Below are 24,823 nucleotides of genomic sequence, written 5' to 3'. Positions count from 1 at the left end.
TTGTACCCCAGACCACTCCTTCCCTTCCTTCCCTAACTCCCCCTCTCCCTAGATGGCTGGACATATTCCCTGTGGCCAATCCCTCCATTTTCCCTTATCACTGACCCTTAGGATTTGATGTTCCTAGCAAGAATCCCTCCTTTGTTCCAGAGTCTTCTATACTCCCCTCTATATAAACTGACATCCAGTTTTAATAAATGCCATTTTATAGGTCACCATTCCTGTGTGCCTGTCTCCTATACAAAGTGTGCCCAAGGGTCTGTTCTCAGGGAATTAAAACCCCCCTGCAATAAAAATTTTACTCTATCCCAGCCAAAACAAACACACCTGGTAACACTGGAAGCAGCAGCAACAAGGATTTGTACCTTGAACACAACAGAAAATCCAAGAGGATCATATGTAGGTAGCCTTGGCTGCTGCTTGCTGTAATGTATTGTGCTACTTCTTTGAAGGACAGGATTTCATCCTAAAATAGGCCAATAGGAGCAGGGAAACATATTGCTGTTTAATATGTAGACAGTTATCACGGACTATTAGAAGGGCTTTTATGTGTACAGACATTATCTTATGCATCTACAAATTTTGATTTTTTTTCTTCTGCTTTGTTGCTGGACTTACTGAAACTAATGTTCTACTTAATATCTGTATTATATTCTATCTCTGATTAGAGCACTTTCATTATCTGTCTATCTGTCTGTATGTGATCTATTAAGAGTTAAGTGCTAGGAACCCTTCTGTAACAGTAAGAGATTGAGTGAATATTCATCATCTCCCAAAGTGCTCAACTCCCACCCATGGGATCAAGGAGTCCCTATGGCTGGCAGGAATATACCTTCTGTTGCTGCAACCTAGAAAGCAGTTGGAGACAGTCCTAAACCAGTAGCTTATAACAATGCTTGGGAAATTTCTAAACTAAATTACCTTTATTGTGAGGGAAAAGAACATAAAACCCCAAACCATTCACTAGGTCTTAAGCCTATTCTCACTGCTGTTCCTTCAAACACTTTTTCACAGTTCAGTAACAAGAATGATTCGTGGACTATTTTTTGATATCAAATAAGCAGTCTTCCACCACTATACTGCAGTGAATTCTAAAAAAAAAATTATTAGAAAGGATGCATGTCACTTCTTCACAGTGGCTTAAGTGTCTCAGAATATTTCCAGTTTTATTTAAATTTGTTACTATAGATGTAACATAGCACTCCTTATTTCCCATGCTATTAAACAGAGATAGAAGAAAAGGTGTTCTAGGTGCAGCTCTAGAGCTTAAATGTTTAATCTCTAGTAGCTGGTATTAGAAATTGCTAGGGATACCTCACTCCTTCCCCAGAGCTCTGTGGCATTTCAGCTGATATGATGTTGCGGGAATAATAGAAGTTTTGGACAAGGTTTATCAGGGAGACCCTCTTCTTGAATCATGAGGTTCAGGAAGGACTGCTTTGCTTTCTAAACTCATTCTCAGAGAGAAATCTAGGTGCTTCTGGATCCAGTCCTAGGCCCAGGCATGGTCAGTTGAGTTATATAGACTTATATAAGTGTAATTGAGCCTTTATATGACTTTGAATTAAGCATGGCAAAACAAAGATATTTATATGAATAATATAAATTATTTATTTAAATTGATGTTGATAATGGTTAGACTAAAATACTTTAATCAGAATTATTTACTACACAGTGTCACAGTTAATATAGTTATAACTACTAATATAGCACATTAATTTCTGAAACAGTATTGAAGCTATGGTGTTAAAGCTAGCTAAATAATTCTTAATTAGAGATTGATGTTACTCTTCCAGACTGACTACCATGGGCAGATCTCTTTCACTCAGCCTCCAGGAGTAAACTTTGGGGACGTCTCCACTTGAGAGGATTTTCCATGCACACTCCTAGAAGGGATATGTTAGAAGTCCTGTTCCTACTGTTCAAAGGTGGGCCTGGGATTTTATAGTATAAAGTGACTGTCAGTCATATGTTTCTAGGCTAGCTGTGTCAGCTCAGCAGCTTTAGATAAGTTATCAGTGCTATCAGTTCTTGGTTCCTTTATCACAATTTTGTCTCTCACATTCTCATCAGTGGCAGATTCTGTCAGGAAACACTTTTGACGTCCTCAGAATGTTTATCTTTGGGATTGATGAGTCAGGCTGATCTCAGCATTCTTCAAAAGTGGTGTAACCTCCCCTTCTCTATCCATCAATAAGCCTTTGCAAACAGGGTAAAGTTCAAGCTGTTTTACCCCACTTAAGCAGAGCATCTTGGTACACGTGAGAATCTATATCATTAAGCACAAAGATTCTCACATCTGTAGCATATTGTTCACTAGCTAATACAGGATCTGTTGACAACTCTGTCTATGTTTTGCATAGCAAACAAAGAACTTAATGCTTTTAAAGTTTATTCCTTGATTAATGGATAAGAAACTTTATACTTTATTTGCTAAATATTATTTAAATGAAAGGATGCAGAATGTTTCTTGAAAAGAACTAAATATTTTCAATTAGGGTGAAATAGTTTTGGAGCTCAAATTAGAAGAGTTTGAAGTAGCAATAGGTAGCTGAAACTTCAGATCTGCAAAACCATTAGTGATGTTAGAACTACAGTAAAGTCTTCGAGTCACAACTGGCATCTCACTTTCTTTGTGCCACTTACTATTGCACATGTACACAGTAAAAGGTTGCTTCTATTGTGCAGAACTTTTGGCTTAAATTGGCACTTAAAAACCAAATTAAGGTTAGAAGGTCTTTCTTCTAAGCCCTGTCTACTGAATCACACACTATTATGCTTTCTCAAATGAGAACATACACACAAAGCCTAAAGGAATGAAGTTGACATTGCATATTATTGTGGTAAGGTTGTTATGTACTCTACGAAGCACCACACATGGCTTTCTTAAAGTGTACTGGCTCTTCAGAGCAGACCTGCTTTATGCTTTCACTCTGGACGAAATCTTAGGATAACTCCTTGACTTTGACATAGTATGGTTTTCTTTACTTGTTACTTGTTAGTCACATGAAGATGGATTTCCTGTGTAAGAAACTTTTATAGTCTAGAATAATAGATAATATAAAAACTTTCTCAAGTTGTGATGTCAGAATTTTTAACCTAATGAATATTAATTTTTTTATATTAAATAATTGAAACCTAATTTTACTAGAAAATCCTGGAAAAAGGTATCTGTATACTCTTCTATTGCAAGTATTAGAGTGAGTAGATTATTTTGTTGTTAAAGAAATTACTATGTATTTGGTTTACAGTAGCTGAAAAAAAGAGTAAACTAAAATTAACTCATCATGTTACCTGCAAAACTTAAACCTTCAGTATGATGTATAGCAAAGGGCGTTTTTCAGAAAACTTTTTCAAGGAGAAATGACTGCAGTGTCGTCCTCCTGGCAGTGGGTTTAAGTCATTTAGCAATCCCTGTACTTTAACACAAGTGCTGTAAATGATATACTTGAAATATTTTCCTTCTGATTTCTAAATATGACAGACTTTGGGAAAGCACCCTAATTTTTTGTCATTAGGTTAACACATTGTGTAGGAATCCCAAAGGGAGCAACTGAGAACTGTTAGAGCAAAATATTTCATGCAGGATGCAGCAGCCTGAGAGGTGAAATGAGGGTGCTGCAGCTCCTTGTCCCCAGGCTCAGCTGGGAGGAAGGCTAAAATTGTTTTCCCACAGGCATGCACACACAGAGCTCACATTATATGTCCACAGACAGCCACACAGGTCTGACAGACACTCAGAGCAACAATGGTCTATCTTGTCCTGTTTCCCTTTCTTACCGGACAGGGTGGAAGTTCATGGGTTAGAACATGCGTGCATATATGTGTACATATAACATAAACATATACTCAAAGGTGGATCCCTCCATCAACTGGACTTTTTTTTTTCAGTAGCTGCACATGCAAGCCCATTAAGACTGTTGCCCTATTTCAGTTTCTGGTACAGACTGTGGACATGTGTACATGCACCAACTTCCCACTCTGAGCTGACCAGGACTCCCCTGGTCCCCCAGCTGACCCACTCTTCCTTTGACTCTGGAGACACGCAGGTGCCCTCACACCCAGAGCTGCCCTCACCTCCTTTCTTCCAGGCCACTTCACCCATTCACCAGCTTACCCAGGTTAACCTTTGTGAATGATCACAGGTACATCTGCATATCCATGCTTTTTCCAGTCACTGGCACCACAGACACACAGGCTGTCCAATCCCAGTTGTTGCCCTCACACCCCCATATACACACGTGCACACAGCACAGAGCCTTCTTACCCATGAAAGAGGTAGAATGTAGTTTAATAAGAAGAAAGGAGAGGCTGTGCTGATCAGGTACAGGGCATGGACAGATGAGTGTACTGACTAGCCAGCTATTTATATATGACCAGGCCTTTTCCATCTCCTTACCCTTCTGTTTTCCTGCTCTTTTGCCTTCCCAAATCAGCTAAGCTCCTGGCTTTTTTCACCTTTGGTTCCTCCCCTAAACATCCTGTAGTAAGTCTTGTGACTGTGGACTGCTGTTTCTTTGTGTCCTACAGTGTGTCCTTTAGATAGCAACCCTTTTAATGTGAAAGGGATTTCCAGATTTCTCTGGATTGACCCCTTGTGATGGGTTTCACGCCTGGAGAGCCCTGGAGTGGACCAAATAGGGTTCTTGTTGTTTGGTAGTCCTTGGTTTGGGTTCCCATCTTCACTTGTACATCCCTGTGCTCCTCTGAGCTTGTGGAGATGGGCCTGTGGTGAGCTGATGGCTCCTGAGATGCGTCTGAGAGCAGCTCAGACTCCTGCCATTATATCTCTGAGCTCCTTTGTGGGTCTGCAGATTTGCTTTATTATATAACCTAGCAGTAATGAACACAGTATAATGTCTTATGCATAATAGGCTGTGTTTACTGGTTAGTTATAATGGAGAATTACTGTTATACAAGTTACAATGTATGCAAGTCTCCAGAGGGAAAGATGTTCCAAGTTGAAATAATTGTAAGTTACGGTTAGATTGTTTTGTTGAAAATATTATGTTGTTTGCCTTTGTTTTGTCCGTAAAATACTCTTCATAACTGATGCTTTTGACTCCTGTTTTTAAGGATTGTTCTTCTAAGGACAAAAACTGAAGCAGGCTTATATGAAATAGCTGACATGGTGTTATCTTTCACAGATGATTATGTAAAGAGGAATTAAATATACTTTATTCTCTTTACTCTTCCCTAGATATCTGTCATGTTGGTTATTTACAATGTCATGCTGTGTTTTCCTAATTGTTGAGTTCTTCTGGTGTGCTAGTACTGTTTTATGGAAAAGGTTCACCTGGAATAATGTCAGCAGGAAAGCGAGTTTAGACAGTCCTGTGATTCAGAGCTTACAAGGTATCAGACTCTAGTGCACAAAACTGCCTGTCACTGTTTGAGCAAGATGAAGCTCAATGGGCCACAAGGGAGGGATAGATGTTCTTTATCAGGGAATTTAGACTTTTCTGAAAGGTGTCAACTGACTGTGGAAATATAGCATAAGGATGTATGCCCTGCAGTGGAACTTTTCTTGCTATGTTTTATTTGATTCCTGAGGTCAGTGACAGGATGATAATCACTGGAAAAGGAGCTCATTAGTTAATGCCCTTTTGACTAATGCAATATTTTAAAAAGCAATGCTTCTAGATTCAGAGAAGTTAAAACAGTCAGCTACTGTGCTATTGCAGTATGTTAACTTTAATCATTGAACTGTCTTCTCATTTTCTCTTGTCTGTTTGGGATGGGCATAAGAATTTATCTCCTGGTTGGTAAATGATTGATGCCCTGTTAGTTACCTGCAAGGAAACACATAATTTTATAAGCAGGTAGGTGTAAGACAAAAGAAGTACTCAAAAGTGCTTTCTGGAAGACCTTTATGTGTTGAGCTTGAATAATCAAATTTAGCAGGCTGTGTGAGAGTACAAATGTGAAGCTTTCACTGGTGGGTGTCAGTCTCTGGGATATGCATTTCAGTATCTTGAGGATGTGTGGAACTGCCTTTGTTCAAACTCTACCTATGTGAGTCACATGGTAAAAAACTTGATGAAAACAAGTAAATCCCTTTATTATTGTGTTTCCCAGATGTCCTCTTCTAGGAGGTATACTGGAATTTTTAGAGGGAGGAAGAACAGTTGTTAGAATAGCTGCTTCATATCCTATTTAAATCTGCACAGATGATAAAATTTAACACCTTTTCAATGTTTTTTATAGTCTCATGTCAACAAAAAGTTGGAGTCTTGGTGTAATTTTAATATTCATATATTCTGATGGCTGCTTATTAATGGGGTTCTTTTTAATTGTCTTATAGCAATTTGTCAACAAACAAGGATGAGAGGTAGTGATGGGTGTTGCAAAATGAGAATATGAGCTAAGAGCTCAATGTTCAGATCAAAGGATTTTTATGTAAATATATCACATTCAGGCTTAACTGACTGAAAATTAGCCATTATTCCAGCACCTTTATAGGCTGTCTTGTTAGCATTTCATCTCATAAACAGGCAATCTGTGACTACCCATACGGTCTACAGGCAGTTATTTTTTTCAACTTGATGGTTATATTGCTGCTTCCTTCTTTCTAAAAAGTTGTCAGATTGCCTTTTGAAGTTAGGTTTAATTATCCAATTTTAACTTCACCAAAATCTATTTCAGTGTTGGGTTAAAAAGTTATTTCTAAATGACTAGAGAACCAGTCCATCCAAAAGGAAATATTTCTAGATTTGAGTAGGTTATTATTCTAAAAAGAGATCTGAAGAAGTTTTGCTATCTATTTGATGTAATAGGTATATCAACAGCTACAGATGAAACTGCTATTAGCAGTATTTTCAGAACCTCTTCTTATAAGAAGGCAGTGCTGCCATCTTCAAAATATTAAATGAGTAAGAATAAATTCAGTCTTTGAGAACATCAGTTAGAAAGGGTGAAATGGTGCCTTCTGAACGTATTCCAGACACTAGTGGTTTTATAAAAATTGGAAGTTGTAAAATTCTTATAGGACTGAATTTTACAGAGCATATTATAACAATATTTAGATGGTGTGTTAGAATTTTCTGAAAATTGTTCGAGTTAAATAATAGATTTTGTGACTTAGTATTACACACTTTTAAAATACTTTCTTTTTTTCTCCTCATATCTCATCAAGCACTTTAAAAATATTTTCAGAAACTTATTTGATGATATCACACCTCTAATAAAAAGAAAATGACAGCACTGTAGATAGAGATGTCTTGAAGACAACTCAAAGGGTCATATTGTCAACCTCCCTACTCATTCAAATCTGGGACGAGTTGCTTTTCTATATTCAAACAGCTACTTGCAGCATACATATGCTTTTTCGTTTGAAATCTTGGATTAACTATGCACTGTAGGATGCAAATTCCAATAATTAATGTTAATACACTTCAAAGATAGCAGCACAGGAAAGGATCTAGTACAAATATAATAACAAGCTCTTATAATAGTTTATAAAAATGTATGTGCTTTGTGTTCCTTTGATTCTTGTATGTAGACTATAACAAATTAAAAGGTCTCCAGAGATGATTCTTTCTCACTGCTGAGAATGCACATCTCATACCTGGTATACAGCTCTATAATTCTCCACTGTTTGCCTTCCCTTGGTTATGAGTTTTATCCTGTCAAAATGGGGGTTTAACACTCTGAGTCTTAAATTTTGAAACAGTCTTAAATTTTGAAACAGTTTTGAAACACCTAGTGCATGAAATAAATCAGCATTGCTTATGTTTCCAACACTAGCACTTGCTTTCAGAAATAAGCTATGCTGTGGCTATGAGGGACAGCTGCAGTTGTGCCAGTGTTTGCTGCTTGCAATGAGTGCTAGGGAAACAAATATTCCTGCCTTCCCTGAGGTAAACAAATAAGACTGGCAAAGTAATGTTGTTTTTGGATATGAAGCAGTCATACATGGCAGTCCTCTGCATTTAATAAGTTTCACATTATCAGTCCATAGGAAAAGCTCTTGTATTAAGGTTAGCAAAACTGAACTATGCATGATACATAAATCTGCTTCAGTGATAAGGAATGTGCAGGATTGGGCAGGATCATCTCTTATGACTTGTCCAGTTTTTCATAGCTGTAATTGTACAGATAAAATTCTCTCTACTGACAATATTGATGCATTTTGTTTAAAAAAGTTTTTATTCCATAACATGAATTACAATAGGCTTTATCTTTCCCTATGCCATTGTTTAAGATATCTCTTACCTGAGACAAGACTAAATACCAGTTGAAGATTTTTTTTTTTAAATAGTGTAACTAATTACACTTGGCTGGCTTAGTCTTATGTCATTATTTTTGCTAAAGGGAAAATTCTATGATGTGATAAGATGCAGCTGGTCATGTTATCATATATGTTGATGAGTGGCAAATGATATTCACATTTAGGACAAGGTTGTTTTTTTCTCTGAAACATCATCTGTCACATGTCATAATAACTTAGCCCATCCAGGACATGCCTAATGCAAGTAGAGTATCTTTATTATCTGGGCACACGTACGTTGTGAAAGACAAGAGACTTTTTTGCCTGCTTATTTGATGTCTTTCCCAGCAGCACAAAATCTTTCTGTATTAAACTATGTCAATGATAATTTATATTTTTTTCATTATTGTTCGAAAAATAGGTAATCTAATCAGGTTACAAGGTCAATTGGTAAGCAATAGAAACTCATCTGCAGAGAAGGTTGCTGTTAAAGTGGCACAAAGTACGTATATATGCAAGGTCTTACAGCCTTGATTTGGATTTAGACACCAGATAAGCATATGAAAATAACACAAAAGCAGTTAAAAGGAGGATTTCTTGTGTACAGTTCATTCAGCAGCATCAACCCATTTCAAGGTAATGGGTAATGCCAGCAGGAGAAATGCAATTTTCCTTAAGATACTGAACTGAAATTGGAAAACCTTTCTACTGCTGTTCAGGCAGCAATTATTTTCCTATGAACTCTTTAACAAAAACTCAGTGATTTTAACTTTAGTGGTCTAAGCCTTACTGGAGAATTAAGCAGGTACTTGTTTCTTACAGTTTTCCTCTAATACATTATGGAATTCTCAGTAAAAACTTAGATTCTGGGAAGTTCATTGACTGTCCAGTTCCTTAGTTACTCCTTGTCAAATAGCATCCAGGAGGTACCATAAAGAACCAGTAAATCTAATAATGGGCATGCTAGAAATTTTTTAAGTGAAGTGTTACTATTAATGTTCACATTAATTTCATAAATCTGTTTGTAATAGTGGTTTTCAAATTGCATCACTGATGTGTTAGCCCATTATAATGGTCTAGTTAATTTCTATTTGTATCTCACTTATGTTATTTTTTAAAAATACCTGAATATTCCAGAAAAATTGATACCAAACTCCTAGGAACTATTAATTAATCAATTAATTGTTCCAAGAAACCAGTTGATATGAGAGCAGCAAACCATGTTTATTCAAGTGGTTTGTTCCTAGGATTGCTTATCATGCGTAAGTTCTTCTAATGCTTTTACTAGAAACAGATAATATAAAAATATTTTTCTGTTTTGTTGATGATATGACCGCTTTCTTAAAACTGTATACTAAACCTGAAATGAAAAGTTTTCTTGGAAAATGCAAAAGTTTTTTTTCCTATTGATTTCTTTACATTTCCATGCAACAGTCTGTGGTCTCTAAACATAATGAACAGCAAAAAAACGAAACCAGTGCATGAAAGGCTCTGAAACAGCCCTACCTGGAAAAGGGAAATAAGTAAAGTATTAGGAGTCCAAATTTTCTTGCCTATATTTCCATAAGCATAAATGTACATTAAGTACATTAAGAAAATAACCCTAAATTTCCAACTAAATTCCTGCTTGTCAAAGGGAAAGAAGTAGGCATGTAATGAAGAACTTGTTCCAAGCATATATGACAAACTATGTAAGGTGAAAAGGATGTTCTATGGTAATCAGTGAGAATTATGAGCACAAAGCTTTGTGAATGCTTACACAGAAAAACAAAAAACTAAACTGATGACAAGGTACAATGCTGAGCTTTAGGCTTAAAAAGAGAACACATCTTTTTAAAGAAAGTAACAATTCTCTTCCACTTGCGTTCTGCCTGATGTAACTAAGGCTCTTTTTTTTTTTCAGTTTTTCCTTTCAAATATGATTTGGTTTGGGGTTTTTTGTGTTCTATAGTCATGAGTGAGACTGAATAGATGAATTTGACTTCCTGACAAATCAGTGCTGTTTCTCTCAAATCTATTTTGTCATTTAGTTACTGGAATCTTATGACATCTCTGTCTAGTTAGTGTCAGGATGAGGTGGTAGCTATACCTTTAGAGACTTACTGTCAGCTGCCTTCTTGACATATGAGTTGCTCCTAATATTTTGTTTTGACTGTAAATGAGAATAAGGTAAATTCCTCTAAATTTCAGCCCTTGTGATAGAAAATAGAAGAAATCAGATTTAGGGGTTCTTATATTGGTACACTTAGATAAATCTGACATTGATCCCTCATACTTCAGAAAAGTCTTGTGCTGCAAAATGAAACAGTATTATGTTGATGTCTTTCATCCAATAGTAATGGTCTCTCTTATCAGTGAAGAATGCATGAGTAGACAATTTAAATAATTCAATGTCCTCCTTATAGACTTTCTCTGAAATAATGACTTTTTCCACCAGTTACCTTCTGGGATTGGTTTATTTAATTTGAGAGCTTTTGTAGCACATAAATTAGTGCTTCACAACCAGGATGCCAAACCTTCTGGTTTGTCTCCTGAGAGGTTACCATCCCTATTATTGATAAGGATGCCTGTTTGAAATTATAACTTCACATAAGTGAAGTTATATATTCTTACTCCTACTCTTCACAAGGGCTAGTTCCATGCAGAATGAAACATCTTTTTTTTTTTTTTTTTACTTTAAACTAGGAGTCTAAAGGGATTTAGATAAGCTAATCTAGTATTATAATTGTACTAAGATATGCTTCTTTTGAATTCCAACCTAAGTGAATGTCTACTTTTGTCTAACAGGAAAATTGCCTATAACTTCTCATGATTCCAGAGCTGAAAAAGAACACATAAATTAGTATTTATGGCTTATTATAATGCTCAAATGAGGTTTAATTTGAAGTTTGTATGTCTGTGTCTTAGCTTCACAGCATACTCTGAAATTTGCAAATAGAATAGATATCAAATGTAAAGACTGAATTGTTAATGCGACCTGAATTTGCTTTCATTTTTATAATCAATTGACTCAGTATCCTGATTATAACTAATCACCTCTATTCTAGGCATGAACTTCACAGCTGAGTATCATCCCTCTTCATGTGAACTTAATTCACCAACTTGCTTTAGTGACAGTAACAGATTGATGGTTCAACATATTCATCCCCTTTGATAATGGGGAAATAGTGCATCTATTCTGCTATGTTATTGAATTTTGTTATTGATGAGAACAGAATTGAATACATGCAAGTGGGAAAAACATGAAAGAGAATTCAGCACACATTAAAACATAGTATGTAATAGTGTGTCTGGATGTCTTGCAAAATTGGTCTTGGCTAGTAATAAGTGTGTTTTTAACTGCTCATGTGATTGCATTTCAAACATTAGGAGATATGTGTGTGCACATACATAAGTTCAAAAGAAACACCTAAACTAAGAAATCAGCAAAATCCTCTTGTAGTTTAGCAGGACTGCACTGGGAGTCGGTTGAGATTCTGGTCACGTGTGATGTTTGTCCTGAACTTTTTTTTTATCTTCTGCACTTCTTGAATAGAGGTAGTTTGTAACAGGAGACTATTGTCTGCTACAATGAATGTTCAGATTAGTTAAGATAATTACCAAAATCAAATGCTCTATTTTTGCCAAAATACATGTGTATAATTCTGCATTACAATTATAGAGTAATTCAGGTTCAAAGGGGCCGCAGGAGGCCCCCTAGTCCGACTTGCTCAAAGCAGGATCCACACAGAGTTGAGATCCAGTCTTAAAAGTCTACAAGGATGGAAACTGTAGAGAACTTGTTCTGTTGCCTAATTATCCCCATAATGATTTCTCCCTCTCCTCCAGTCCCTTCCCCTTATATCAAATTGCAAAGTTTTCTTAATGTTTGTTGTCTCTCATCTTCTCTTGTCTTCCTCCAAATAGAGCTCCTTCCCAAAGGGCAAGAGCATGGCATAGACTCCCGTTGCTGAACTTGACTCAGTTGTTCAACACCTGCCTTGTACTGAGGATCCAACACTGGACACAGTATTCTAGATATTGTCTCACTAGCACTGAGTGAGGGAGATTAATCCTCCCCTCAGCCTCCTGGCTATGCTCCCATTAGCACAGACTGTGATGCTAATGATGTTCCTTGCTGCCAGGTCACACTGCTGACTCAGGATGAAATATAAACATGCTTTCTTGATTGTTTTTTGGGAGTATAAAGTTTGTTGCAAGGTTGAAATTGTTTATTTGGAATTCAGCTGTGTGCAGTATTTCAGATGAAAGTGTGAAGAGTCATGATATTCTAACTTGAAGCACAATAAATTCTCTGATCAATTTGCTATCTGATGCATGATTGTGGCTAATCTCTATGTTGACTTTCACAGGAAAAAATGATGCTGGCTTGCATAAACTGAATAATTGACTTTTTTTTTTCATCACTACAAAAAATATACTTCAAACTACTTTGTTCCTCAGATATTAAATACAGCCAAAATATATCCAGAGGTTTGGTGGTGTGTTTGTTTTGTTTTTGTTTTTGTTTGTTTGTTTGTTTTTTGGTTTTTGTTTTTGTTTTTTTTTTTTTTGGTTGGTTGGTTGGTTGGGTTTTTTTAAGGGAAAAAAAGGCACTCTGGGAAGTATCTAATTATTTGTGTTGAATTGTATCTTTAAGGGATATGATGCATCTGTTTTTGAAGTTATATTCTTACTTGGAAATAGTTATTTATTTCAAATACCTTCAAGCTCATGGAAAAGTCTTCCAAGATTTAATCAGAGGTAAAGTCAAGTTCTTAGTTTTAGAAATTTAACAAAAATTAGCTTATTCCTGACATTTTTTTTAACTGCTCTGCTACAGAATAAAAACAATACTCTTCAATAACATTCTGTAGAGTATGCTAATAACAAAATGTTATTTAAAGACTTTTTCTGTAATAAATATATTCAACAGGAAAGCACTTTATACTACTTTTCAAACTGCTTGTCCTCTGTCAGCTTAGTACTTGTAATACATTTCATCTGTTTATCATAAAAGAAACTCAGCCAGAGGCAGAAATAACAGGAAGAAGACTTTTATGTATAGTTTTGAGGCTTTTGTCATATCAGCTCAACCAACCAACAGATATCATGTCAATTAAATTTATCTCTGAAACTTCTTGAACCCAAAACAACATGGACAATTAGAATGAGGAATTTATAAGAGATCGTCTTTGAAATTAAAAAAAAATATTACTCTAGCAATTTGCGAAAGAATAAAATTTCATATGCATAACAACAGTTTAATCTGAATTGCAGTTCACTAGTGGATGTTAAGCCAAATATTCTGTTCATGAATTTCAGTAATAACTGAAAGAAAAGACACTTACTAAATCTACTTGTAAAATTGTTTTCATTTTGCTTTTAATATCTCTTCATGAATCCCTGCATTGATATTGATTTCTTTTGGCAGTTGTATTCTATGCCATTGTGCCTCATCCTTATTACTTATATTTACTTTTGACCTTCTGATGATTCTTTTCTTCCTCCCACCAGTGCTTATAAAATATTAGGTCAGAGAAAATTCACAAGCATAATTGCTATCCTTTATCAGGAAGCCAACTGATTTTTGCATAACTATGTTTAAGTGGTAAATCTTGTCTACCCTGGACTTCTGAAAGTGCGAAAACTCATTACCAATAGATTTTGGTAATTTACCTTGAATCTTTAACTTCTACCTTTTCTTCTTTTCCATTTTTCGGACTAAACAAGATGATTCTGTTAAAACTGGAACTAGTTTAGGAATATTGTTATTGAAACAAAATTAGTCCAGATGCTTTCTAACTTTTAAGGTTCTAAAAATTATTCAAGGGGTTTGACTGTAAAAGGTTTTTTAGTACTATAGTTTGTTTGGTTTTTGTGTTTTTTTCCTTCCAATTAGAGAGTTGGAAACTTTTGTTTGTTTGTTTTTTGTAAGCTTACATTTTTATTTATGAGAAATTCTTGCTCCTGGCAGTTGTGATGGATCATCCTTGCAACACACTGTTTTATTCAACTGTTATGTTTAGTTTTTAACCTAACAAGTGCCATTCATAGTCCTTATGATCACTAATTAAATTAAAAGGAAAAAAAAAAGTGAACACTTGATGACTGCTACAGGGAGTGTATTTGTAAAGCACATAATGTGGTTTTATGTCACTCCAAACATTGCTGACAGTAGTTCAAATACAGCCAAATTCTAATTTGGAAAACTTCCCCAGCTGCAGGAGCCATGTCTAATGATGTCTAATACCGTGTCAGTTCTATACCAGGTGTTCTTACCCATATTATTTCTGTCACTTAATTAATTTAGTTTTTATGTAACTAGTGTCTCCTCTTTTATCTGCAGCCATATATGTTTTCTACTGACAATCCTATGCTGCATGTGTTTTTCTCACATGTTTCCTTGTCAAAACCTGTTTTGTATTCAGTCTTGTGGTGGTTGCTATCGCTGGAGCTCAATTCTGGTCAAATGTCACTGACAGCTGACTAAAATGATTGAGAACACCACACGCAGTTTTGATGCCTATCCTTATGAAAGCCCCATGAGCCATGCTACAACACTGACCAACACTTACCTCTATTTTTGCTAGAGTGATGCTTGCTCACAGATATAAATAATTAGTGAGTTGGCAAGACATTTTCTTTCTCTAGTATTAAGCTACCAGCATAACATTCTTGCTATGATTACATACAAAGTTGTACAATAATTTTTATGAGTATGAATTGAAATCCAAAAATGGAGAATTAGATTATTTAATGTATTTTGGACTTGAGGATGCTATAGTGTTATGACTTATTTTTGTTCTTAAGGTAAGGAGAAATTCTGAAAAACCTATGTGAATTTTAAAAAAAATCATTTGGCAAAATATATGAGTATTTTTTGGGATTTGTAAGTCATTTGTTCTCTTAATCTCTATATACTGATTAATACAATTCCTCTCTGATGATGGATAAAATTGAAGAGGAGTTTCTCATCATGTTTAGTTGCCTACATAGGCAATATTACATACTGAAGTATGAAGGTCATAGTTCAAGACATGGAATTCTATCATCTGCAAAAAGTCAGAGAAAATAAAGGAGTTAAATGAACAGTGAAGAAGACAGTTTAAGTAATGTAATTATTGCCAAACTGCTAATAATTATGCAGAGCTAAAAGCATTACCTCATGAAGTTTAACAGTGAGAATAAGTAATATTTCATCTTCAGAATAATAATTGATACAAATGTATTGAATTTCCTGTTTATGAAGTAATTAAGTAGCAGTAAATATGAGACAAACTGATAGGAACAAGCTGGAAGGAACACAAATAAATAGAAAAATAATTAATCTTTTTTTTAGACAGAATTAAAATATTCCTATTCCTGCATAATCATAAGAATTAAGATTAATTTTAATGTAGAAAGGAAATTCAGCTCATTTGTATAGTGGTCACCATTCCTGGTTTATTCATCTACAGGTGTTGATAATATGTACAAGAACATAAACCTTACTAAATATAGTGTCTTTATACTTGTATTATACTGTGCTCACATACCAAAGAATTTATATGCTTTTTTCAAGATGTGTGCTAGGTAAAATTAAATGCCATGTGTTTCATTTTGAAAGGAAAAATCACATTCTGAGACATTTTCAGTGTGTGCCTACAAGCTTCATGACAGTTTTGCAAAATTGTTGTGAAATACACAGCTCAAGAACAAAATTTTATCATCAGCCCATTTACCATGGTTATAAATATGAAGAAAACAAATTCTTCCATGTCTCACCATTTAAGAAATTGCTTTAGAGTGGGTGGAATTTTTCAGACGTGTTAGTGAGGAAAATGTTTCAGAGCAAATTGTATAAATGTGTTTGCAGGTTCGACAGAAATGAAAGCTACAAGTAGCTGCCAGTCTTCAAAATCATGCGATCAGTTTTCATCCAACACATTATTTTTACTTTTTTTTAAACGTTATGCAGAGAAGACCACTGGTTTTGGGTTGTATTTTTTTTTATTATTATTATTTTTTTAAAATTTTTTTTGTACTGAATATACAAGCCTTTCCTGTGAATGACTTTCTGGCAATATATGTGGTTTTGTTTCTGTTTTTTTTCAAAACTACCAAGGAACACTATTTAAAAATATCATGTAGTTTCCTTTATTTCCTTTAAACTTATGGTAGGAGGTAGCTTTGGTAAGATATTTTCTACTGTATGGAAACCAGCTTTTTTTTTTTTTTTAAATAGTTCTCAAGAAGGACGTAATGGATGATTACAGAATTCTGGAAGATACTGTGATTGAGTAGTTATATACATATGCTAAGTGGGAAAAAACACTCCTTGATGCTGGGATTTGTACCATGAACCCAGTCTATAATTCATAGTCAGAATTATAATACAAAAAGAACCCCATAAATTATATCACTTCTTCTCATAGATACAATATTATAAAGCCTATCCAAAGCCTGTCTTGATGTAGTGAAGCTAGATACCCTATATACCTGTGGTGTGCTAGTATAACTCAAAGATATTAAAGTTAATGGCTGTCACACTTGTGATTATTTTACTATGAATGAAAACCTTAATCACTCATTTATTACACTTTTTTTTCTCTAATAAGTACTTTTCCATATTTTTCCACACTAGCTTCAACTGAAAGGATCCAAAAGAATCCTTTGAAGGATCCAATCCAAAGGATTTTCGATTTTCATCAAAAATCTCTGACTTGATTATAGAACCTAGCCTATCAGTTCTTTGATAAATGAAGAAAACCCTGGTCTCTATCTTGATTCATTTAGGATATGAATGTTTTTTAAATATATACATAACATATAGGTAGTAGTTCAGGATATCTGTTTATGTTAAGTCTATACTATTGAGCTATAGCTTTTGAACAGGGTGTCACGTAGCTTGGGTGACTGTAACCAGCTCTATTCTTCTTCTTGGTGGTAAAAGGATATGAAAGACATGGTTGTGCTGACAACAATGCAGAACTCACAGTACTCACACATCTTTGTTGGTTGTAGTAGTGGTATTTATATTTTTATGCACTGGTACTATTGCTGAATAACTGGAGCCTGAATAACTGATGCTAAAAGGATTTGTTACCTGTCAGGTTTTCTAACTGGATAGTTACATATGCACACAAATTTACTGACATGTATATTTTCAAATATGAAAATGCATATGTATTCTGTACTTATTAAACCCTCTCCTCATTTTTTGAGTATAAAATACCAGATGTGTATCATTGTGCTAATTGGCATTGCAGACATCTGACTTTCACAAGATATCTACTACTTTTGCTGAATTTACAGGTTGAGCAGACAGGCAATTTCATAACTACAGACAGTACATCTGTGTTGGTACCCACAGGACTAAACATTTTGCCAGTTGTGATGCCTGATTTGTTTAAGGCTAAGGAAACTCTGAGACAAAGGAAAAAAATCCTCTGTAGGAAAGTATATAGCGAAGTGAAAGGATTTGGTACCTACTAAAGGACTGCTAAATCTGGCTTTGCTTTCCCTTTTAAGCACCCTAATCTTTCTTTCAAATACCTCAGTATGACTGTATTCCCTCTTCCCTCTTGGCCAGAGTCGTTGCAGGTTGTATGTATTGGTTCAGCAGGCTCTGTCAATGTTTTCAGTGTGACACAAATCTGATTTTTCTGAGGATGAGCTCATACGGATGAGCAATGTAGTAGTACTGATCTGTGAGTGTAACAGCACAATGCAGTGGCTGCCTGTACTATGCAGCCATACAAATGAACAGCAAAAACCTGTCACTTGGCTATAGCATGCCAGAACATTGTCTTGTGCTATGTTAAAATCATAAAGCAAGTGACCAACAATTCTTTTGTACCATGTGTTATCTATACACAAACATATGTCTGTATATACGTGTGCACATAATCTTTTCCTCTGCCTCTTATGTCATGACAACCAGTCCTGTGTCCTTTTTGCTTGGGTAAAACAGTTTAAAAATCTTTTAGGTGTAATGTTTCAAACAGGAAAATTGGTGATTTGACTTCTGTATATAATTCTTGCTCATTACTTGATACTAGTAATGATTTAAAATAGAAGACTTTAAAAGATTTAAAAAAACTTTAAAAAGCACAATTTGGGACATCTCTCTGTCTCCTTACTAAATTATCTATCTCTGGACTTACAGGGCACGAAATCTATGTGTGCTAGAGTGTGGTGTTGGCTTTCTGATCTGAGGTTATGATATTGTACCGAGTTCTGCAGTTGTGTTACCAGGCTGTGCTAAAGTTCCTGGGGATAATGTTGAAGAGCCTATGTCTGGTAAAAACTATCGTGGTTTTACCCGACATGGCTGCCTGGCTACTGATCCATGGAAAGATGTTAATAACAAAATGCCAGTCTTGCACTCACCATTTATGTGTGGTTCCCTTCTTACCTGATGCTGTTAGCCTAAATGTTCATGTCTGATGTAAGTTGTGTACTTAAGCCTCCTCTCAAGCCATATGTGTTGCGGTAAGGACTATCCTACCAGCCTTACGGTAGGAAGACTTGTCCTTTTGGCTAAGCTTCCCTTTCTCCAGACTAAAGACCTCTAGGGTCAGCTAAGATGGAAAGCTGAGCTGGTACAAACCAGCTCAAGTGAGGACTACTGACTTTAGCTTTACCAGCTACTGTCAGACCTAAACCTAGAAGATGTTGCTTTGAGATATTTGGGTTGTCCCACATTTCATCAGTTACCCTTAGGTGCTTTGATCTGTTGTTTTGAAGCACTGAGACAGACCAGAGTCTAAAGGGAGAAGGCTGAAAGGGAAAAAGTGTTCTCATGTGATGCTGTCTCTCATGTAGTACGTGAACAGCTTTTGTTAGTACCAGACGTTTCTTCAGAGGATATTATTTGTCCCTGTCTTGTAGCATTAGACACAAAACTAGCAAAGAAATAATGATTAGGTGTCATGATCTTCCCTGACTTCTGTGTTTCTTGTAGCTTGTGCTGCCTGTTTCATCCCAAGACAAAGTAATGACTCTGTCCATTATTTTTATTTTGCTTTCTCCTGCTAGAGTTGATTAATGACTCTGCTTTGCTTTAAGCCAGTTTATAATAAGTGCTATGATTTTATGAAATTATTCTAGGCTCTGACAAAAAATACTTTCAGCACTTTAAAATCTTATATGGCTTTAAATTTCTGAAGTGTTGTGTTTTGGTGCTGAAATCTCCTACATGTTCAACCTTACAGTCTTAGAAATGAATAGTAGTCCAGGTAATTACAAATTGGCTAAACATAACTAATTAAAAAAGTTGAATCTGTATGTATACACTTCACTCACAAAGTGGAAATTTTCAATGTTGTTTGATCCCATTCAATACATACAACTTCTTTGAGCCAAGAAATGTTAGGTGATATCCTTTCAAAAATTCTTACAGTAATGTTAAGTTTTGGTGGTTACACTGGACACATCTCCAAGACAAAAAAAAAAATTATTATATAAAAATTATTTTTATCACTAGATTACTATAATTGGTTTTAAAGGCAGACTAAAGACTGTGTAGGAAAAAGGCTGGTGTTTGAAAAGAGGATTAAAATTGTACTTTGGGAGATGCAGTTGGAAGATTTCTGATTGTGTGATAAGCAACTCTTAAAATTCAGTAATTTATCTAAATAAATAAAAGACATACAAGTTGGAGAGATCAGTGCTAAAATTTAAAGTTGTCTTAATGTGTTTGAGTCATCCCTGTGTCAATAGTACACTACATACTGTAAAAAGAAGTTAGAGAAGTACTTGACATATTTCTAAGCAGTATAAGCTAAAAATGTTTTTACTGTATAGTATCAAAAGGAGAGTATTTCATGTGAAATTAGTTTATTCTATTATTTAAAAGGATGTGGTTTTTTGCTTTGTCTACATTTTAATAATTATTTTTCAAATTAAAAACCTATGCTAACTAACTCTATTTTGAATGGGTTTTGTATTCCTTTTGGTGATTGCATCTTGCAGTTGTTTTCTATTTATAAGTCTGTTCGCTTTGTAAGAAGTTAATTTAGAAAAGAGAATGGAAAATGTCAAAAGGTATAAACTTTGTAAAGTGAACCAGGCTAGTGCTTCTATATTTTCAGTACACATTTAAATATGCTGACATAAGTGTATCTTGAAGATGCATTGTCAGTCAAGGAAATGACCTACAATTCTGTTTTTTAACTCAAAGAAACAGCAGCTGGAACACAATAGATGGACTAAAAAACCAGTATAAAACCAATGAATATATTTTTTGTAATTGCTTAGCTAAACTCTGAAGCTGGAGTAGGACCATTATTTCTGACATCACTACATTTGTTGAACTAGTTTTAAGAAAACTTAGGATGCACTCTTGACATTGGCAGAAGAGATTCGAGGAGGTTTTTTCTGAAGTGTTACCTACCCAGGATCTGTAATTCCCTGAATCATTCTCTGACTTTAATGATAGCTTTATAACCCTGGAATTAATTTAGTAATTGATCCACATAACCTTAATTACAGTATGAAGTAATGGAACTCTGATTGTACATGAGCTAGACTATAATCAGTGATGCATGCACCCTGGAAGAAAACTCCTGTCAGAAGTGAATGATCTTTCTGCACTGTGGATATTTAAAAGTACAAGTTGACAAAAAAAACCCAAAATAAATCATCAATATTACCATTTCTATAACAAATGGAAATCCAGTTTAAGAGAATTCTGTTATGTCTGTATATATAAGGAAGTTCTGTTTCAGCATAATTTTAAATGATTTACTGGCTTTCTGATAGAGTTGCAGTGTCTGTGCCTGTCAGTTCTCTGTGATAGCTTTTTAATCTATTGACCAGTTCTTCTTAAATTTGTCAGGCAGAAGAATCTTAAAGGCAGTGAAGGAGTTCCTGCAAGTCCTGTGAAATTCTGTAGCAGGAGAGGAGTCTGTGCCTCTGTCCACACTGAGGGAAGGCTGGCAGAGTGCAGCACTGGAGGAAGTGCAGCCAGGTGACTTTGTCCCTATGGGTATACTGAGGCAGGCATTTAATACCTACTGGGGCTTTGACATGGATATGACTTCTACTTTAAGCTGTCTAACCAAAAGGGGAAAGTAGGAGTGGGAGGAAAGACAGTGAAAGGCTCCAGATGGCACAGAGGAAAAGGAGAAAAATAAAAACATTATGGGAAAGAGGATGAGGGGAAGTTAGGCACATGCTTGTAGTAGATGAAGCTATGTGAACAGAGGACCATGGTTATTGAAGTGTCCACTGCGAGTTCACAATTTTGAAAGAAGACTTTCAAAATGCATTTATTGTTGATCTAGTGCTGCAAATCAGGAAGCTCTATCACTAATTCTTGTTGATTTAGTGCTGCAAATCAGGAAACTGTATCACTAATTCTGTACAGATATTGTACGCTAAATCTTGAGCTGTATACATCAGGTGTCCACCCTGCCTAATGCAAATTCATACAAAAAAAAACAAAAACAAAACAAAAACAAATGCAGAATTAAACAAACAAACAAAGTATTTCTGGGAACTCATATGTAAAAGTTTGGATTGGTTGCTTATGGGAAAGAAGTTTGTAGAAGACAGATAACTGCTGACAGTATTGCACACACAAATGTTGTGTTATCTGTTGTAGCTCTAGAGATAAATGGTTAAGGCATTTAGACCTGCCCTCCTTCTGACCTTTTGAACTATTCATTTGAATATCCTACAGGGTAAAAAAGCATTTGCCTCTGTCCTTTCAACAGATCAGGGAAGTATATGTGAAATGTGAACTACAGGTGCTGGAGGCAGTCTGAAACAGTGTCCACATATATATATAACTATTAAAGGAATTGGACCACTTGAGAGAATGAAAAGCAGTGTAAAAATGTAACAAATCTGAATCCCACTGAAAAAAAATCAATATTATTAAATGCTGCTTAATAGAATTCATTAAGGACTTTTTTGAACCTGTTTGCTCTGAATAAAGTTAATGTCCCCAGAAAAGAAATTGCATAGAAAAATAAATCTGTTTGCAGAAAAGTGGCTTTCTGCTGTCTGATTGTATAGTATAGTATATAAAAAATCTGCATATGATTTATATGTTCAAGGAATACATGAAATGCTATATTTTGAAAGACTGGTAGCAGTCACCTTGACAGAAAAGGTTACAATGACAATGTTACTGTGTTGCTAGTAGCAACATCTGTGTTAAATGAGCTTTAATTAAGTTTGAATTTTGAAGTTTATTGCTGTCACAGTACTTGGTGACATTTTGTGAAAACAAGGTGGGAATATTAACACAGTCAGCCAGCCACTCTGCCCACACCCTGGTCCCGCTGCTCTCTCCACTGACTTGATATCCCTTGTCAACTCTCATGAGGAGAGAGGTGACATACTGCCAAAAGACAGCCAATGGGGAGGGTTAGGAAATTCTGGAGTCAGCTAATCCTGTATCCAGACACATAAGGCAGGTTCACTTAAATACCTCCGTGGGTTAACTCCAGAGTTAAAGAGTTGAAGAGAGAAGTCCAGTGAATTCACATGACTTTAACTTTTCCTACTTCATTTACTAAGTTATACATTGCTTAAATTGTCATCTTACTACAGGGTTAAGCCTGGCTCACTGTTTGAGACTCTCTTAGTTTCTAGAAACTTGACTAGAAAAAGATTTTGTAAATCCTCCTTCCTAGCAAATAGAGGTCCCATTTCACATCAAATCCAAGCTATTATTCATTTCTGCAAGACACACAAAACATTTCATAACTGCTAAACTTAAGATTGTTTAGGTTAGGTGTATTGTGTTTGTTTTGCTGAGTTTTGGTAGCTGGGGGTGAAGTGGAAGGGCACAGTGGTGGCTTATGTGAGAAGCTGCCAGAAGCTTCCCCCACGTCTGACAGAGCCAGTGCCGGTCGGCTCTAAGATGGACCTGCTGCTGGCCAAGGCTGGGCCAATCAGAAAAAGCAGTAGCGCCTCTGTGATACCAGATTTAGGAAGTTAAAAAAAGCTATTGTGCAGAGATAATTGTGCTCAAAGGGGAGAGAATATGTGGGAGAGGAAATCCTCTGCAGATACCGAGATCAGTGGAGAAGGACGGGGAGGGGGTGCTCCTGGCTCTGGAGCTGAGGTTCCCCCGCAGCCCATGGTGAAGATCATGGTGAGGTGGGATGGTCCCCTACAGCTCATGGAGGTCCACAGGGGTGCAGAGATACACCTGCAGACCATGGAGGAGATCCACACCGGAGCAGGTGGATGCCCAAAAGGACCCTATGACAGCATGGGAGGTCGGTGCTGGAGCAGGCTCCTGGCAGGGACCTGCAGACACATGGAGAAAGAAGCTGCAGCAGATTTCCTGATAGGATTTGTGGCCCTGTGGAGGCACATGCTGGAGCACCCTATTCTTGAAGAACTACACCCCTTGGAAAGGGACTCATGATGGAAGAGTTCATGGAGAACTGTATCCCATGGGAAGGACTCGCACTGAAGAAGTTTGTGGAGGACTGTCTCCCATGGGAGGGACCCCATACTGGAGAAGGAAAAGGCTTCTCTCCCTGAGCAGTGGCAGAAACACTGTTATAAACTGACCATAATCCCCATTCCATGTCTCCCTGCACCACTGGGGAGAGGAGATAGAGCTTGGGAAGAAAGGAGTGATGGGGAAAAAGTGGTTTTAAGATTCAATTTTTCTTTTATATCCCATTATCATCTTCTGATTTTGATTTGTAATAGATTCAGTGAATATCCTCAAGTCAAGTCTGTTGCCCATAATGGTAATCAGTGAGTGATCTCTCCTTGTCCTTATCTCAACTCATGAGCCTTTCATTATAAATTTTTCCCACTATCCAGTTGTAGAGAGGAGTGACAGAGCAGCTTTCGTGAGTGCTTGGCATTCTGCCAGGATCAAACCAGCACAGTTAGGCTATTTTATGATGCCCTGTTTCTGGGGAAAAAAACCCCAGAGTAAACTCAAGCTGCAGCATTCTGTGTTTTTCTGGTGGTGCTGGGTTCTTTTTTTGCTGATGTTTTGGTTTTTTCCTTTTTGTTTTGGTATCTTAGTGGGAGGTTTGTGAGAGTTAATCTCTTTCTTCTATCTAGGGTGCAAGTGTCAGCAATGCTGAATGAATGAATGTGCTTAATAAAATGCAAGATTAAAAATTTGGATTCTTCCAGTTCCATTACCTGGACTATATATATATATATATATATAAAATACCTGTGCATTTTGTATGTTTTGTGCAACTAATAATTGTGCTGGAAATGGGGAGGAAGGGAAGCCAACAGCCTTTTCATAGGTCAACAGTGACATTGTTGAATTTAAAGTCTATCTTAGCTGAAGCCTGGAAAGAGCACTGTTTGACTGCAGTCACCAAGACTTGCAAATCAGATGCAAATCCAAAACTCACTTGTTACAAATGAATTGAAAACCAATGAAGTGAAATATTTTGCATCTTACAGCACCATGAATAGCCTGCATGTTATTTTTAAGTTTCCACAATTCTACTGTTGCATGTAAGCCCAGTTGTTAGCCTAAATCCAGCCTCATCTTTTTCTCTTCTCTGGCTTAGCAGGATAGAGACCCCTTAATAATAATAATAATGGCCAGTCTTCGCGAGCGAAGATCCGGGGAAGGTCTTTCCACCTTCCAGCCTGCGCATTGGATTTTTTAGGTGAGACACAAGTGTGCGCGGAACTGAGCCC

The 24,823-nt window shown here is 36.2% G+C and overlaps 1 protein-coding gene across 6 annotated transcripts in view; it reads left to right on the top strand.

Annotated features, from left to right (window-relative positions):
• CDH12 (cadherin 12) overlaps positions 1 to 24,823 on the top strand; it is a 518,528-nt gene that overhangs the window by 119,855 nt on the left and 373,850 nt on the right. For 2 of the 6 annotated variants that reach the window (XM_050331390.1, XM_050331348.1), the window contains exon 2: positions 1,797 to 1,928. The exons of the other annotated variants lie outside the window; for them this stretch is intronic. The gene's annotated coding sequence lies outside the window, so the exon portion shown is untranslated. The remainder of the gene's footprint in view (positions 1 to 1,796; positions 1,929 to 24,823) is intronic. 6 annotated transcript variants of the gene reach the window in all.

Source organism: Myiozetetes cayanensis, unplaced genomic scaffold, assembly GCF_022539395.1.
Source record: "Myiozetetes cayanensis isolate MyiCay16 unplaced genomic scaffold, myiCay2020 scf1, whole genome shotgun sequence".
Taxonomy (NCBI): Eukaryota; Metazoa; Chordata; class Aves; order Passeriformes; family Tyrannidae; genus Myiozetetes; species Myiozetetes cayanensis.
This window is presented reverse-complemented; position numbering and strand designations above follow the sequence as displayed.